This window comes from Scyliorhinus canicula, chromosome 15 (assembly GCF_902713615.1).
Source record: "Scyliorhinus canicula chromosome 15, sScyCan1.1, whole genome shotgun sequence".
In the NCBI taxonomy this organism is placed as follows: Eukaryota; Metazoa; Chordata; class Chondrichthyes; order Carcharhiniformes; family Scyliorhinidae; genus Scyliorhinus; species Scyliorhinus canicula.
This window is the reverse complement of record NC_052160.1, coordinates 100,905,759-100,924,351: the sequence shown is the minus strand read 5'-3', so window position 1 is coordinate 100,924,351 and position 18,593 is coordinate 100,905,759. Positions and strand designations below refer to the sequence as shown.

At 45.9% G+C, this 18,593-nt stretch overlaps 1 protein-coding gene and 1 pseudogene across 1 annotated transcript in view; one reads left to right on the top strand and one right to left on the bottom strand.

Moving 5' to 3' along the window:
* Positions 1-18,593, bottom strand: part of LOC119978229 (liprin-alpha-2-like) — a 768,706-nt gene that overhangs the window by 649,045 nt on the left and 101,068 nt on the right. The gene's annotated exons all lie outside the window — the stretch shown is intronic.
* LOC119978171 lies at positions 756-4,413 on the top strand (annotated as a pseudogene).

Here is an 18,593-nt window from a genome sequence, read left to right as displayed (position 1 = left end):
TCTTCTGATGAAGTGGAACCTGTCAGTGATGAAAAATCTTTAGACCAGTGCATGGATAAAACCGGTGCTGAAACTCAGGCAGTAGATCAGTGTTTCTTGACAAATACTCAAGTTTTCCCAAGAGTCATGATGTTAGATAACCACTTATTCCAAAAGACTGAGTAAAACATAGCAATTTAACAAAATCATAATTCAATGTCAATTGTCTTTTGTCAGCATTTTAGAATATAAAATCCAATAAAGTGAGTCGCACTATTTATGATTTAATGTGGAATTCCTAATAGTCATGCTCAGATCATCCATAAGAATTATTCGGACAAACAAGATGTAGCCTTGCTTAGTTCAACCTTCATGATCAAATTTAATGAATCTTATTCCTCATCTTTATTCTAGTGTTTAAATTAATGCTATATCGCATGTGCAATACCAACACTTGCGAGATTCTAATCTGGCAGCAACCTCCAACATGGTGAAATGAGGTGATATCTCCTTTGTCTGTTGTCCACAGTTTATCAAGACATTAAACAGCAGTAGGCCAATTAGCCCCACATCAGTTGAACCAATTAATAAGCTCATGGTTTCTCTTGGAAGCCATGGGTCGGCACGGTTTCCTGATCTACAGGTGGCGGTTCTTTGTACCCGAGCCTGGACATCAATAGGCTACGCAAACATGGTATGAAGCCAGCCAATGCACATGACTCAATGTTTGAAAAGTTTTTTTTTTTATTAATCGGTACCTCATTATTTTCGAAAAAATGAATGGAGAAGAAGGGACCTATGGAGGACCGGTGAAGGCCCTGATTATATATATGTCAAGTTGATCTCTGATGGCCATTAATTTATTGTAAAGTGAGAACATGCATTAACTTCTGGCACTATTAAAGGCATGTTGAGTGGCCCTAGATAGTTTGTGAAAATGAAACAAAGTAAATTTGAGAGATCCATTCTATGTACAATGAAAAGTGTGCATGTATTTACCTACAAGGTTCACTACACCAACAGTTCTACAGAGATTCTTGAATTTCCAATTGCACCAGAGATAGCACTGGAACTGCTTATGGCTGCAAACTTCTCAGATGGTGAGAAAATAAAAAATTGTCCCACATCCATCAACAGCTTTGGATAGATTGCCATTTGCTGCCAACCTTCTACCACTCTGCATGTATTAGCATTTCTGAATTTTACTGCTGAAACGGTCAGGCTCTGCCCAGAGATTCCCCAATCAGCTGTAAAGGTTTCTCTCTCCCTACCTTATCTGTTCCCTTTACCCTTCTAAATTCAAGGAAATACAACCCAAGTTTGCATAAAATCTCCTCAGAACTTAACACTTGGAATCCAGACATCCACCAAGGCCAACATCTCCTTCCGGTGCCCAGGACTGCTCTCAGTACCCCAGCTGTGGCTTATCAAGAGCTATGTATAGCTCAAGCTTGGCTTTTACCTCCTGTATTCTGACCAATGGCCAGCATTCCATTCCCCTCTTAAAATTATTTTCTGCACCTATTCATGGCATTTTAATGATTTATATAGTGGACTCGAGTTTCTTTCAGCCACCACTGCCCCTAGTTTCTCACCATTTAGAAAGCACTCTTCTATCCTTTTCACTATAGACTGAAATCCATTTACCAATTTTTTTCCCACATAACCTCTGGAATTTTATGCATTCATCTGAACTCCTTACAATGCTGTCCATCTTTTTGTCACCAGCAAATTTGGATATGTGGCTTTCCATTCTAATGTAATGAATAGTTTGATGCTCCGACACAGCTCCTTGAGGAACACCATTAATCACATCCTCCCAAAACCTGCTCAATATCTCTACAGTCTGACACCTGCTACTCAATCAATACTTTACTTCCAGTTCCATGGGCTTCAACTTGAGCTAATAGTCTCTTATGAGGGACCCTACTGAATGTCTTCTGGAAGTCCATATTAAATTGCATATATAAAGGCTCTTATAAGGCTCTTAGTAACTTCTTCAAAAAAAATTCAATCAAATTTATTATGCATGGCCTATCCTTTATAAGCTCATGCTGGCTTTCTCCGAGCAGCTGAAAATTTAAGGTATTCCGTCACTCTCTTCTTAATTATAGACTCTTGCCTAGTATAATTTCTCAACAACAGATGTTAGGCTAACTGGTCTATAATTACCTGGTTTCCACCTCTTGCCTTTCTTAAATAGTGCACAATTTTCCAATCTAAAAGAACAATGTCCAAATCGAAATTTGGAAGCTTATATAAACAGAAAATGTTGGAAATACTCAGCAGGTCAGGCAGTATCTATAGATTGAGAAGCAAAGTTAATATTTCAGGACATTAACCTTTCATCAGATCTGAAACTTGTCAGGAGTAGCTCACCATGTCATACACTTCAAGTTAAATTTGTTCCTACAATTCATTCAATTTGTCCCTTATGTTCTGTGCATTTGTATTAAGAACACCTCTTTTGGACCAAACACCAAACTTGTCATTTTGCTCTAATATTTAACTCAAGTTTCCTTTTTCTTTCTCCTGCTTTAAAAACTTTACAGCTTTATTTTTCCTTTTACCTGCTGTGCCCAAGGTACAAATTATGACTGTGAATTGTATTTGTTTGAATTATTATATATACTATCTTTTCCAACTGAGTCCTCCCCACCACTGACTAGTTTAAAGTTCTGATGATCTGTTCTGAATGTATTCCATTTATCATGTGGTAGTGCTACACAATCCGATAGGGAATGTCCTCAGCATGAAGGCAGGACTTGGTCTCCACAAGGTCTGTGCTGTGGTCCTACCAATATGGTCAGGGTTTTGTTTGCCATTCTATTTGTTTATTCCAGTTATTATAACCAATTACGACTAACAGTGTAGGAGCCAAGAGAACGGCAAGAAGTTAAAAAAACAGGATCAAGATATCTTACAAAAAAAGCACAACTTAATTCCTAATTATGTATCAAACTCACTGTACTATACAATCATAGTAAGAAGTCTTACAACAGCAAGTTAAAGTCCAACAGGTTTGTTTCAAACACTAGCTTTCGGAGCACTGATCCTTTCTCATTCACCTGAGGAAAAGAAAATGTTGGAAAATCTCAGCAGGTCTGGCAGCATCTGTAAGGAGTGAAAAGAGCTAACATCGAGTCCAGATGACCCTTTGTCACAGCTAAAGTCAGAGAAAGTGGGAAATATTTATATTGTGGAGTGAGAATGAAAGATGAGTCATAGCCACAGAAACCAGGGAAATGGGATGCTAATAGCCACAGAAAGCAAGGGGAAAGAGTGCTAATGGCAGTCCCCAGAGAGAGCAAAAGGTGTGAACGGCCAGACTGCAGAGAAACTAACATCAGAGGATAAACTGTGACAGATGTAGATGTGGGGGGAGGGGAAGGGGGAAGCAAAGGGGATAAAGGGTAACGAAAGGTGGTTAAGATGGGGGGGGGGGGGGGGGGGTGAATGTAAAGAAAGACAAGAGAGAAATAAATAGTAAAAAAAAAAGTTAAAATGAAATGGGATGAAAACAAATGGGTCGAGGTGGGGTAGAGCTAATCATCTGAAGTTGTTGAATTCAATGTTGAGACTGGAAGGCTGCAGTGTGCCTAACCGGAAGATGAGATGTTGTTCCTCCAGTTTGCGTCAACGATTAATAATAATAAAGATCATTATTGGAGTCATAAAAGAGTGAAGTAATTCTTGATTTTAACCACTTACTTGGTTACAGATAAAGCTGGAGATTCCCTGGAGTGTACATGATTTATGAGGCAGCAGTGCTTAGTTCTAGCTAAGTAGGTCATGGAACTTCGTGGGATATAGATGTTATTAACGGGAGGAGCCAAGTCTGTCTGTAGTTTTTTAGTCTGATATAGGATAAGTTCAACACTAGCTTTACCAAATGTTGTTAGGTTAAGTAGAAGTACACTTTGGTGTGCGCTTGAAAGGAACACTCTCTAAAGGTCTCTACAATGCCAAGCAAGTAAACAATTTTGTTAAATTTATAAGTGACAGCTGAACTGTTTGGGTTGCTTAAAGCTAGTCGCAGGTCTAGAACATAAGTTTAAGTTTTTACTTATGTTTAAGAACTGTTTAACTGATAATTGTAAAGCTATTTCTTTGATGTCAATGTGGTTAATTCTGTACTTAAATTAAAGTTTGATTAAAGTTTATTTTAACATAAAAGATACCTACTGGTCTGAGTCATCATTCTTAGCGTGAATCACAGAAGCTGGCGCTGGAGCGTGGCGACTCTGCAAACTCTCTCAAACAAATCTGCTCCCGACAGCTCCTATAACCGTACTAAACTTAAAACTTTATTCTAACACTAACACTAACCTCTCTCTTTTATCTTCTCTTGCAGATTTGAAGATCCTCCGAGGCCCATGGAGTGGACCTGATGAACCGACTCGACCCGACCCGGCTGAACTCCTGTTGACTTGACTCGACCCGAGGCCCTAACCGGAAATGCGGCCCCAACCTCGATTTTGACCCGACCGAGACTTTGGAGCGCCCGACCAGGCCTACAAACCAACACCAGCCCCCAGAGTATCTGACCACGAGACCCGGCACACCCAGCTACCCGACCAGGAGAGACCCGCCCAGCGACTTGACTTGCCTAAGGATGAAGGAAAGAACAACCCACGGGGAGGCCTAAATAGGCCTACTCCAAGGCCCGACCCCAGGAGCGACCAAGGAAGGAGCAGAACACAGGACCCGGCCCAACCCGACTCAAGAAGCCCCTGCCTGTGACACAAGATGCCCAAAACAGCGGAGACCCCACGCGAGGACCTAAACGCACAGCATGGTGCATACTCGCAGAACGGCAGGACCCAATCGAATCACAAACATGCCCCCAGCAACCTCAAAAACACAACCTGCACCCGGCCCCTGCGAGATGCAACCCCCTACCTTCCACGCATAGGGCCGACTTGACCTTATTAAAGCTTCTCGCATCAGATTCCGGGACCATCTAGATGTGGCCGCCGACCGAGGAAACGAGGAAGACTGGCGGTCTGCAGGTGAGACTAAAGCATCACGATTTCAAGACTCCTCTCCCCAGCATATTCCTGGCAAACATCCAAGAGATCAAAAACAAGCTGGACGAACTTAACGCTAGACTTACCTCTCAGAGGGAAGTAAGAGACTACTGTGTGCTCTGTTTCACAGAGATATGGCTCACCCCAGCCTCGCCGGACTGAGCCATTTAGCCTGAAGGCTTCTCAATTCACTGGATGGACTGCATGGCATCATCAAGCAAAGCAAAGGGTGGAAGGATTTGCCTCCCCATCTACCGCTCCTGGTGCTTAGAAGTGGCGACCCTGGCGACCTACTGCTTCCTGGACCTGGAATACCTGACCGTGATATGCCACCCGTATTATCTTCCACGTGAGTTTACTTCAGCCACTTTCACAATGGTCGACATCCCATCGCAGGCAGAAATGAAGGCAGTGCTGGACGAACTGTACACAGGAACACCCAGAGGCCTTGTTCATCATGGCCGGGGACTTCAACAAGGCCAACCTCAAGAGTGTACTGCCAAAATTCCACCAACACATCTCCTGTCCCACCAGGGGTGACAACACTCTCGACCACGGCTGCACAAAAATCAAAGGCGCCTACCGTTCTATCCCCCGACTGCACTTTGGAAAATCAGACCATAAGACGGTGCTCCTTCTCCCAGCATACAAACAGAAACTTAAGCGGGAGAATCTGGGTAAGAAGATCGTGCAGTGCTGGTCCGAGGAAACAGATGAACTCCTGCATGACTGTTTGGAGTCAGTCGACTGGTCCATATTTAAGAACTCAGCGACCAACCTAAACGAGTATGCCACCACCGTCACAGACTTCATCAGCAAACGTGTGGACGACTGCGTGCCAAAGTAGGAGTGCATACATTCCCCAACCAGAAACCATGGCGTAACCGAGAGATTGACGTCCTACTGAAGGCCAGGTCTCAGGCATTCAAATCAGGTGACCCTGACCTAAGCAAGAAATCCAGGTACGATGTCCAAAAAGTCATCCAGGATGCCAAGAGACAGTATTAGACCAAGCTAGAGTCATAGACCAGCGTTAGACTCTCGTCAGCTACAAAGCTGCAAGCTACAAAGCAAGGCCGAGCAGAATCTCCAGCAGCAGCACCCCTCCCCCATGAACTCAATGCATTCTATGCTCGGTTCGAGCAGGAAACCATCAAACTGCTGTTGACTGCCACGGTAGCACCAGACACACACATACCCACCGTCACAGCTTCCAAAGTCAGATCGGCCTTCCTGAAAGTGAACCCTCAGAAGGCGAAGGGTCCGGACAGGGTCCCAGGTCGCGCACTCAGATCCTGCATGGACCAGCTGGCAAATGTGCTCGCGGACATCTTCAACCTTTCCCGATTCCGTTCTGAGGTCCCCACCTATTTGAAGAAGACCACCATCATACTGGTGCCAAATAAGAACTAGACAACATGCCTCAATGACTATCGTCCGGTGGCCCTGACATCGATTGGAATGAAGTGCTTCAAGATGTTGCTCATGAGGCACATCAACTCCATTCTCCCAGAATGCCTAGATCCACTGCAATTCGCATTCTGCCGCAACCGCTCCTCAGCAGACGCCATTGCCGTGGCCCTACACTCTTCCCTGAAGCATCTTGTCAATACGGACTCTTACATCAGACTATTTATTGACTACAGCTCCATCTTCAACACCATAATCCCAGCCAAGCTCGCATATAAGATCTAAAACCTAGGACTTGGCTCCTCACTCTGCAACTGAATCCTCGACTTTCTGACCCATAGACCACAATTTGTAAGAATAAACAACAATGCCTTCTCAGTGATAGTCCTCAATACCGGGGCCCAGCAAGGCTGCATACTTAGCCCCCTACTATACCCCCGATACACGCATGACTGCGTGGCAAAATCTGGCTTACTCTTTATCTACAAGTTTGCTGACGGCACGACAGTAGTGGGTGGGATCTCGGTCGGTTCCAGAGGTGACCATGGAGTGAGCGGTCACACATTTGGCAGCTCCTGCTCATGGTGGTCTTTTTGTGGCCTTTACACAAGTTTGTTGTAGGAATTTTGTAGAGGAAAGGTGCAAAAGAACAGAAGAAATTGACCCCTAGTTTATGGAGCTGCAGTCCAGAAGAAACTGGAAAAGAATGAACCAGGTGATGGTGGCGAGTGAGGAGCGGACAACGCGGCGTGGTGATGGCGGATGAACAGGGGGTCGGACCCAGTCAGCTCAGTGGTCGATGGGCCAGCCGGTGAGCTTCAATGAGAAGTTCACCCAACAGCGGAAGGAGAGTGCAGAGGACCTGGCCCGGTCGGTGGACTCTATCAAGGCAGTGGTTGACCGCATGGAGATGCGACAGGCAGGGCAGGGACAGGCAATCCAGAGGTTAAGAGGAGAAGGCGGGGCAACAAGAGGAACAGCCAACTCAATGGCGGCAGAGATTGGGATGCTGCGTGCCCAGCAGAAGAGACTGCTGGAGAAAGTGGAGGACCTAGAAAATCGTTCTCGGAGGCAGAACATTCGGATCGTGGGTCTGCCGGTGGGAATCGCAAGATCGGATTCTGGTGCGTACATGGGGAAGATGTTGGAGAAGTTGCATTTTAATCGACCATTGGAGGTGGATTGGGCACACAGGGCACTGATGCACAAGCCGGGGAAGGGGGGGGGGAAAGAGAGAGAGCCACCGAGGCTGATGGTGGTACGATTACATCGGTTCCTGGACAAGGAACATATTATGAGGTGGGACAGGCAGACGAGGCGACGCACTTGGGAAGATGTCAAGTTCCGGGTGTACCAGGACCTGGGAGCAGAGCTTTCGAAGAAGAGGGCAAGCTTTAATAGGGTCAAGTCGGCCCTATGCAAGAAGGGCATAAAGTTTGGTCTACGGTACCCGGCTCGCCTATGGGGGCCGGGAGTTGTACTCTGGCTCAGCGGAGGAGGCAGCGAACTTTATGAAGGAGAGTAGGCTGGCAGGAGAAGGAGGACCTTGAATTTTGAGGAGATCTGAACTATGTTCTGTAAATACTTTGGGTTTGCGTTGTTCGGATTTATTTTGGGGGTTCTGCTTGTTTCTTTATATTTTTGCGGTCTTGCTTGGGGTTTGCTGATGTATAGTTCTTTGTTAAAGGAGATGGGGTGGGTCTTTGGGTTCGGACCTTGGGAGGGATGGCTTGTTTGTTTTTATTTCTTGCCTTTGTTTCGATTGTTTCAAATGTTTGCACTAAGAGGAGGGGGCAGGGAAACTAGTGGGGGGTAAGATGCTAGGTGCAATGGGCGGGGGCTGCCAGGCTAGCAGGGCAGGCTAGTTCATGGAAGCAAAGTGGGGGGGTGAGATGAAGACGCATGGTGGTGGTGATGGTTTTGGGGGGGGGGGAAAAGAGAGAATCGGGACCAGGCTGGTCACATGGAACATTTAGGTTAGGTTCAGGATGGGATGGATTGGACAGGTGTTCCATTCTGGATTAGGGTTTAAAACGAGAGAGGTGGCAATCCTGGTCAATAAGCAGGTGGCATTCAAGGTGGGGAATATAGAGGCGGAACAGAGGCCGGGATTTTGGGGGAGGGGGGGGGGGATAGATGTATTACGGTTAGTGGGAAATTGGAGGGAATGGCCGTGGTATTGGTAAATATATATGCCCCAAACTGGGTGCCAGGGAAGATCCCGGATCTGGACTGGCATCAATTGATTATGGGGGGAGATTTCAACACTATCTTGGATCCCAGGCTGGATCGGTCGAGTGCCAGGTCTGGGAAGGTAACAGCTATGGCAAAGGAGCAGCGGGGGTTTATGTAGCGCATGGGGAGGGGTTTGATCCGTGGAGATTTGGGAGGTCAAGGAGTTTTCATTCTACTCCCATGTGCACTAGGTGTACTCTGGGATAGACTTTGTGTTGGACAAAACGCTGCTGGCTGAGGTAGTTGATAATAATTAATAATAATCACTTGTCACAAGTAGGCTTCAATGAAGTTACTGTGAAAAGCCCCTCGTCGCCACATTCCGGCGCCTGTTCGGGGAGGCTGGTACAGGAATTGAACCCGTTCTGCATTACAAGCCAGCTGTTTAGCATATTGTGCTAAACCAGCCCCTTCAGGTGCTGAATATTCAGCAATTATGGTGTCAGATCACGCCCCACACTGAGTAGACCTGCAAGTTAACAAAGGAAAGGCCCAGCGCCCACAGTGGAGGTTAAATATAGGGCTGTTAGCGGAGGAGGAGGTGTGCAAGCGAGTGAGGGAGGCCATTCGGGGATATAGAAAGATTAATGACACAGGTGAGGTTTTGGCTGAGGGGGTGTGGGAAGCACTGAAGGCGGTTATTTGGGGGGGATCTCATCTGAATTCAGGCCCATAAGGAGAAGGCTGAGCGGGTGGAGTTAGACAGGCTGGTAGGCAAAATTTTACAGGTGGACAGGAGGTATGCTAGGTCTCCAGATGACGGGCTTCTGAAGGGGCGTCAGAGACCGTAAGGAATTTGAGCTCCTGTCCACAGGTATGGCAGAGGGACAACTGAGGAAGGTAAAAGGGGCGGTCTGTGAATATGGGGAAAAGCCAACAGGATACTGGCGCATCCGCTGAGGAAACAGGAGGGGGCGAGAAAGATTGGGAAAGAAAGAAATAGGGGGGGGGGGGGGGGGTGTTTTGGATCCAGCGGGGGTGAATGATGTGTGTTTCGGGAATTTTACAGTGAATTGTATAAATCGGAATCCCTAGCCGAGGAGGAGGGTATTAAGCGATTTCTGTGGGGGGCTGGAGTTTCCGAGGATAGATGAAAAGTTGGTGGAGAGTTTGGGAGCCCTAATTGGGCTGGGGGAGGTAGTAGAAGGATTGTGGGATATGCAATCAGGTAAGGCCCCGGGGCCTGACGGATACCCAGTTGAGTTTTATCAAATGTTTTCCGGGCTGTTCGGGCCGCTCCTGGTAAAGACTTCCAATGAATCCAAGGAGCTGGGAATGTTCCCCTCAACGTTATCGCAGGCATCAATTTCCTTATTTTGAAGCGGGATAAGGATCCGGAGAGTTGTGGGTCATAGAGCCCAATCTCCCTGTTGAATGTGGATGGAAAATTGCTGGCAAAAATCTTGGCCTTGCGCATAGAGGATTGTGTTCCGGGGGTAATAGGGGAGGACCAGATGGGATTTGTGAAGGGACGACACCTGACATCCAACATTAGGCGGCTCCTAAACATAATAATGATGCCTGTGGAGGGGCGCGAGGTTGAGGTGGCCATGGACGCAGAAAAGGCCTTTAATCGGGTGGACTGGAAGGACCTGTGGGATGTCTTGGGAAGGTTTGGGTTCAGGCAGGAATTTGCGGATTGGGTATCTACTCTCCCCACTACTGGCCATAGAGCCTTTGGCAATGGCTTTGAGGGCATTTGGTGGGGGATAATAAGAGGGGGGGGGGGGGGGAAACATAAGGTCTCACTCTACGCGGATGATCCTTTATATAATGGACCCGTTGAGGGGAATTGCAGGAATTATGGAGATACTGGAGGAATTTGGCCAGTTCTCAGGTTACAAACTGAATATGGGTAAGAGTGAGGTTTTTGCGATCGAGGCAAGGGGGGGCAGGAAAGGAGAATGGGGGAGGTGCCGTTCAAAGTGGAGTGAGGGAGTTTTAGGTACCTGGGGATTCAGGTGGCATTGGACTGGGGTCAGCTGCAGAAACTAAATTTGGGCAGGTGGACTGAGCAAATGAAAGGGAATTTCATAGGGAATTCCCTCCCCCACTACCCATTTCCTAATCATCACAACCACTGTCATTGGCGAGGAGGGTACAGACTGTGAAGATGACAGTCCTCCTGAGATTGCTGTTTGTGTTTCAGTGTCTCAATCGTCATCCCAAGGCATTTTTTTTAGGAAGATCAACGTGGAGATCTCGGGTTTATATGGACCGGGAAAGCCCAGAGGGTGAGGAAGGTCCTCCTTGTAGGGGGTGGGGCTTCCGAACTTTATTAACTATTACTGGGCAGCCAATATTTCAATGATTAGGAAATGGGTAGTGGGGGAGGGGTTGGTGTGTAAGCGAGTGGAGGCAGCACCTTGCAAGAGCACGAGTCTGAAAGCTCTGTTAATGGCAGCCATGCCGTTCTCGACGACTCGTTACTCCACAAGTCCAGTGGTAGTGGCAGCCCTGAGAGTGTGGGGACAATGGAGCGACACATGAGACTGGAGTGGACATCGGTATGGTCACCGATCTGTGATAATCACAGATTTGCTCCAGGGAGGGCCGGATGGAGGCTTTAGGAGATGGCAGTAGGCAGGGATTGAGATATTTGGGGATCTCTTCATTGAGGAAGGTTTCCACAAGCCTGGAGGGGCGAGGAGGAGTTTGAGTTACCGGGTGGGAACAGATTCTGGTGCCTGCAGGGATGGGTTTTTGTCCGGAGGCAAGTTCCAACGTTCACTCGCCTCCCTCGAAGGGGACTACAGGATAAGGTGATGTCTAAAACAGGGATTGGGGAGGGGAGGGTCTCGGAAATATATCAGGAACTGATGGAGTTGGAAGGGGTCCCAATCGCGGAGGTGAAGAGGAAGTGGGAGGAAGAGTTGGGAGGGGAGTTGGAAGTCAGGCTGTGGGAGAAAGCCCCGAGGAGAGTCAATGCATCCAATGCCAGGCTCAGTCTGATCTAGTTCAAGGTGGTCCATCAAGGCTCCTATGACTGTGGCCCGGATGAGTAGTTTTTTTTGAGGGGGTGGAGGACAGTTGTGGCCAGTGCGAGAGGAGTCCGGCGAATCATGTACATATGTTTTGGGCTTGTCCGAAGCCGAGGGAATTTTGGCAGAATACACAAGGGAGATAGAGAACCTAGTGGAGTGGTGTAATGACAACAACCTCTCCCTCAATGCCAGCAAAACTAAAGAGCTGGTCATTGACTTAAGGAGGCAAAGTACTGTACACACCCCTGTCTGCATCAACAGGACCAAGGTGGAGATGGTTGACAGCTTCAAATTCATAGGCGTGCACATCACAAAAAATTTGTCCTTGACCACCCACATCGACGCCACGAACAAGAAAGCACACAGCGCCGATACTTCCTCAGGAAACTAAGGAAATGCGGCATGACCACATTGACTCTTACCAACTTTTACAGGTGCACCAACTTTTACAGGTGCACCATAGAAAGCATCCTCCTATCTGACTGCATCACCACCTGGTATGGCAACTGCTTGGCCCAAGACCGCAAGAAACTTCAGTGAGTCATGAACATCACCCAGTCCATCACACAAACCCGCCTCCCATCCATTGACTCTGTCCACACCACGCGCTGCCTTGGCAAAGCGGGCAGCAGAATCAAAGACCCTGCCCCACCCGCCTCACTCACTCTTCCAACTTCTCCAATCGGGCAGGAGATACAAAAGTCTGACAACTCACCCGAATAGATTTAAAAACAGCTTCTTCCCTGGTGTTACCAGACTCCTAAACAACTTTCTTATGGACTGATCTGACTAATACTACACTCCTGTATGCTTCACCCGATGTCTATGTAATTACAGTGTATACCTTGTGTTGCCCTATTATGTTGTATTTTTCATGTACTAAATGATCTGTTTGAGCTGCACGTAGAAAAATACTTTTCACTGTAGCTCGGTACAGGTGACAATAAAGAAATCCAAATCACCTTCCCTCACAATTTGACAAAATAGAAAAATTGTTTGGAGTTCTCGTCCAGTATCCAAACAAAAGTTGGGGTCTGGCTTGGTTTCTGAACAATGGCTATCTCACAATTATCACCAGCAGCTGCTGTCCAAAAAATGGAGCATCTAAAATTGCTAAATCAAGAATCAGTGCCGGGGAGGTGCTGTTCCTCAAGTTTCATTTTAACAGTATAACAGATAAAGAAAGAGAGAGAGTTGGACAGATAATTAAAACAACAGGTGACTGGAAGCTCTGGATCATACTTGATCTGAACAGAGTTGTTTTCAAAGGGGCCACCTGTTGCCTTTTCTTCTTCTTTTACTATGTCCTTTCTGTAGCTCTGTTCCAATTATGGCATCAGTGAGTTTGCCCTTCTTTCTATGTTATCATTATTCTAATGCTTAGAGTCGCCAGGTATAAAATGATACCACAAGGTTCAACCAGCTATCGATCAAAGAGCCAAGCACCAGTTAGTTAGTTCAAGGTCAAGGGTACTTTATTTACACACAATTAGTCATGCAACATATACACTACGAGTTAACTACACCTATCGACTAAGACAACCTGTACTTAACTTTGGGCACCCGACAGGTCAGAGAACAGTGGTCGTTGTTCGATCCTGGATCTTCGAGCCCGAAGGAGTGACTGCTGTTCAGCTAGGCTCATCCGTCTGGTAGCGAGCATTGAACTTGGACTTGCTTCTGATGTTGCTACAATTGGAGATGCCCGTGACCGGAGTACCAGGTCCAAGAGAGGTCGAACATGTGGCGAACCCTTCTTCTTATACTTGGGGGTTTTCACGCTCTTTTGGGCGGTCCTCCGATTTGGGCCCTACAAATTGGGTGATCCCTGATCACTCCGTTTGATTCCTAACCAATAAGTGGGCGGGGATCTGGATGGCTGGCCGTGTCCCAAGAGGTCACTAACCCCGTTGTTTACATGTCCCCTGAACAGGGAGTGGCACCGAAATGTCTGGGACTGTGCCGGTCGCTCTTGTACCAGTCCTTTGTTTTGGTGAAGATGGGCCATCAAATGCTAATCGGCCCCATTACAATGCTAATTAGTCTGGATTTCAATACCGTCTGGACTTCTTGCTTGCAAATATGCATTTCAGGCTCTGGGCCTGCCTGAGTCTTGGCTTGTCCATTTTACCCGCTAGGCTTTGCGAATTTCTCTGTACCTAATTTTAAGTGACCATCCCAGACGGCTACACACCCAAACCAAAATTGCTCTCAATGTAGGGGTGTCTTCATTGTGAGCAGCAAATACAGACACTAAATTGAAAATCAAGAAAATCACTGTTACACCTCAAAACAGAGTTTTTTGGGTGGCATTGGAAGAGCAGATGCTTCATCTCCTGCATGGGAATGCGAGGCGAGACAATGTTGGGGATTACTGAGCAGATGAGGGCCTCTTGGAAGGAACAATCTCTTCAGAATGTTGCAAGGAGAGGGAGAAGATCTACTTAGTGGTGGCATTGTACTGGAGGTGGTGGAATAGCAATGGATCATCCATGGTGCTGAACATTTCAGTCAACCATCACAGCATAACTCTCACCTAATCTTGTGCTCGTCATCAGCAATTGCAGAAGTCCTAATGAAATTAGTTTGGCTGTGCAAGAGGTTCTGCTTAGGGTTTTGTCTCTGCCACAACTTTTCCCCAAGCAATATTAAATTGCCATTCATGCCGAGTCTAGAAGACCAGCTAGCCCATTAAGTCAGTGTTACATTGTGCAGTATGAAATGTTCTTGAGTGAAGGCATATTGAGCTCAGTAGAGGGAGCTCTTCAGTGCTCACCCCATGACTTAAGTGCAAGTGCAAAAACATGTTTTCCATTTTCCAGTACCTCCTATTGAAGAGCACTTTTCAGTAAAAGAACTTAGGGAAACTATTTCTTTTTTTAAAGCAGTCCATCTCAGTGTTAAGATCCCAGACCAGATCCCAACATTTAATAGGATACCAGGCAAGAACCCCAAACATTTTTTTTAAATTTGTAAAACTGTGAGGAAAGGATACTTCTCGCCAGGAGTGATAGCTATCTTTTATGTTAAAATAAACTTTAATTTAATTTAATTTAATTTAATCACAGAATTAACTACATTAAGATCAAAGAAAATAGCTTTACAATTATCAGTTCAACAGTTCTTAAACACAAGGAAAAACGTAAACTTGGGCCTTCACTATAAATACTCCAACCAAGCAACCCAATACAGTTCAAAGATCACTTATAAAGTTAACAGAACAGGTTTATTTGCTCATTTGTGTGAAGACTTTTTGGAGAAAGAACCTTTCAAGAGAAGGCTGAACATCCTTCTGTCTTGTCAAAAGCTTCTGCTCAGCCAAAGAGCATTTGTAAAAACTTATAGCAGAGTGCAAAACCTATACTGCATCAAATTCAAAACAGACAGACTTGGCTCCTCCCATTAATTACACCATCTTTATCCCGCTATGAAGTTTCATCACCTTAGTTAGGACTAAATACAATCCCTCAAATTATCGACTGTTCATGGAATCTCCAGCAATCATGACAACGTTCCATTAGGCATCTCTCTGCAAACAAGTAAATGGTTAAAATTTACTCACCTTTTATGACCTCTTAATTGCAGCTTTAACAGACAGTCTGGACCCTAACCTCAGTTCTTTAATGATGTTGCAACAACAAATATATATCTTTAGCCAGGTTTCTAAAAACTTTACGACAACAGATAAAAAATACAATTGATATTGTACAATTGACACCAATTTCTTACATTCACTATATCTGCTACCAACATTTTTTCACATCGTTTAAGTGCGGTGATTACGATCATGGTGACTGCTACTACAGAAACTGAAACTGTCCTGAGATAACCATTCCTGATGAGGCTGTTTGCCCCTACTGGTACATGTGAAAGGACTTGAAGCGGAATAATACTTCCTGCCAGCCAGATATATGTCGAGGGAGGAAAACAGAAAGAGACAATTTGTGTTTAGAACTTTAAATTTACTTTAAATCTTTCAAATTGACCAGAAGTTGAAATGGAGATGTAGGTTAAAATATGACTACTTCACACAAGTTCCACTACATTTATACTGTTCAGATAGAAACAAATAGTTTTTGTGCCACTTGAGACACCCAGATTCACAGACGTAATGACACTAATACAATTTACAACCATTCCTCAAAGACTGACTCACACATAGAAAGCTAAATATTAAATGATTACAACACACGGCTGACAGCTTAACAAGCACAGCTGTAGTAGATAAACTAACATCTATTCTGATTATTTGCTTCGATCCCAAGCCAAATACAGCAGCATTTTACCAAATTACTTTTTTAATTCATTGATCTAAATTTGATTTTTAAGTAATCCTGACAAATTTACATGAACACAATTATTAATGAACTCAAAGTTTTTCTAAATTATTGATTTACCAAGGATTTACACAATGCATGTGAAGACTTTCCCAGGCATTGTTGCTGATTGACTTTTGACAAGCAATGCACGTAGACCACAATCTTCAGAAAGCTTTTGAAATCCTAGCTGTTTTACTCTTTAAAAAAATTAACTGACATTCAAATGTGAATGCAACAGATCTGACAGTGCAAACATATTTTCTTGCACGGGGTTCAATATAGCAACATACTTGTAGTTCCTGTTATCTTAAAACAGGCTCTTTCAACCTTTTCATGCAAGGGGCCACATTTCAATATTTTTCTCACTCCAGCATCCGATGAACACATTTTGAAAAGGTACGGTTAGGCACAACATTAAATTTCAATAATGTGTTGAGGTGTGAAAACAAGAAACAACTTCCCGAGAATAAAAATAAAGCAATGCCAAAACAATAAATTTAAAACAAACATTCAGTAATGAACAAAAATGACAGAAGGGGAGAGAGTCAAATTATGTTTTTGCAGCTCACAGGGATCAGGGACACATGTTAGATTCTGGCTTTGGGTGTCTGTCCATGTGTCACATTCTCCTCCCCCCCCCGCCCCCGCCCCCCCCCCCCCCCCCCCCGGTCGCCTCATCGTGCTGAGTCGAGCGGCGGTGATGGGGGTGGGGCTGAGTCTGCAGGAATCGTAATTTCGGATCACGCACCGCATTAGCTCAAGGCTTAATTTGGGGCAGATGCAGAGTCTGGGATGGAGGCTAGATTAGAGTCTTTTGGCAGATGAAGGGTTTTGCGAAAAGGTGAGGTCGGCGATTGGGATTACATGGAGCTTAACCAGAACTGGGAGGTGTCGGGGGCCACGTTGAAGGCGGTGATTCATGGCACACAGAGATAAGAGGAGGAGGAGGAGGGAGGGAGGAGCACGGACGATTGCTGGGCGAGATAGTCGAGGTGGACAGGAGATACTCCGGGGCCCCACCCACTAAAGAGCTGTTGTCAGAGAGGAAGAGGTTGCAGGGGAAGTTTGATAGGTTGACAACAAGAAAAACAGTGGGGCAGCTTCGGAGGGTGAGGACGATGCAATATGAATATGGAGGCAAGGCGAGCAGTTTGCTGGCCCGTCAGCTGCAGAGGAAGACTGCGTCCAGGGAAATTCTAAGGGGGCAAACGGTGTAAGGGCCGGGGAGGATAAATGAGATGTTCGGTGGGGAGCAGGAGACACTGTACAGGGCCCAGCCGGGTAGAGAGGAAGGGGATATGGAACGGTTTTTAGATGGGTTGGAGGTTCCCAGGCTGGAGGCAGGCACTGAGGCTGAGGGAGGTGATCAACAGCATTAGGGGGATTAAGTTGGGGGAAAGCGGCTGTAGTGGGAAGCTTGCCGCAGGAGATTTGTAAGGCGTTTGCGGCAGAGTTGGCACTGCATTTGTTGGGGATGTTTAGTGAGATGATGGATAAGGGGATATAGGCCCATTTCATTGTTGAACACAGATGTGAAAGTGCTGGTTAAATTACTGATGGGGACGATGGAGGGGTGTGCCAGAGGTGGTCGCTAAGGATCATTCGGGTTTTGTAAAGTGCAAGCAGCTCTCTCGTAACATCAGGAGGCTGTTAAATGTGGTTATGACTCAGTCAGTGGGGAGGGTGTGTTAAGTAATGGGTTAAGAGACATTGCAATTAGTTGTCTCATTTATGTTAAGTGTTCAATGATTGTCTCATTTATGTTAAGTGTTCAATGATTGGCACTGATATGTAAAGGAGCTTCAGGTGGACTCTGGGGCTTGTGATGATCTGTAGAGTTCTGTGCAGAGTGAGTTTGAACAATTAAAGGTGTGTTGGTGAAAAAGGAGCTGAACTCTTGCCTCTTCATACCACAGCATCTAGTACATGCTAACAGGGTGCTGAAGGTTATTGTTTTTATGGATGGAGAAGGCTTTTGATCGGGTAGAATGGAGGTATTTATTTGAAGTCTTGGGTAGGTTTGGATTTGGCCCAAAGATTGTGGCATGGGTGTGTTTGTTGTATGTAGCCCCGATGGAAAGTGCACGTACAAATGAGATGAATTCAGAGAGTTTTGGACTGCAAAGGGTAACGAGACAGGGGTGTCCACTGCCACCATTGTTGTTTGTGTTGGCGATTGAGCCCTTGGTGATGGCCCGTAGGGAGTCAGTAGAGTGGCAGGGGATTGTGAGGGGGAGCACGGAGCACCAGGTGTCATGTGGACAACCAGTTGTTGTTTGTGCCAGACACATTGGAGAATTTGGGTAGGATTAAGGGAATACTGGAAATGTTAGGGCCTTCTCTGGGTATAAGTTAAATGGAGAGGGAGATGTTTCTGGTGAATGCAGCAGGGCAAGGGGCCAACTTGAGGGTATTGCCATTCAAGGTAGCTAGGGGAAAGTTCAGGTATTTGGGGATTCAGGTGATGAGGAATGGGCTACGATGTACAGGTGGAATTTGACAATGTGAGAGAGGGGATTAGGGGCTGATTTTAAGAGATGGGATACATTGCACCTGACACTGGCAGGGAGGATGTAGGCGGTAAAGGTGAATGTGCTGCCAACGTTCCTGCTTGTTTTCCAGACCCTACCGATCTT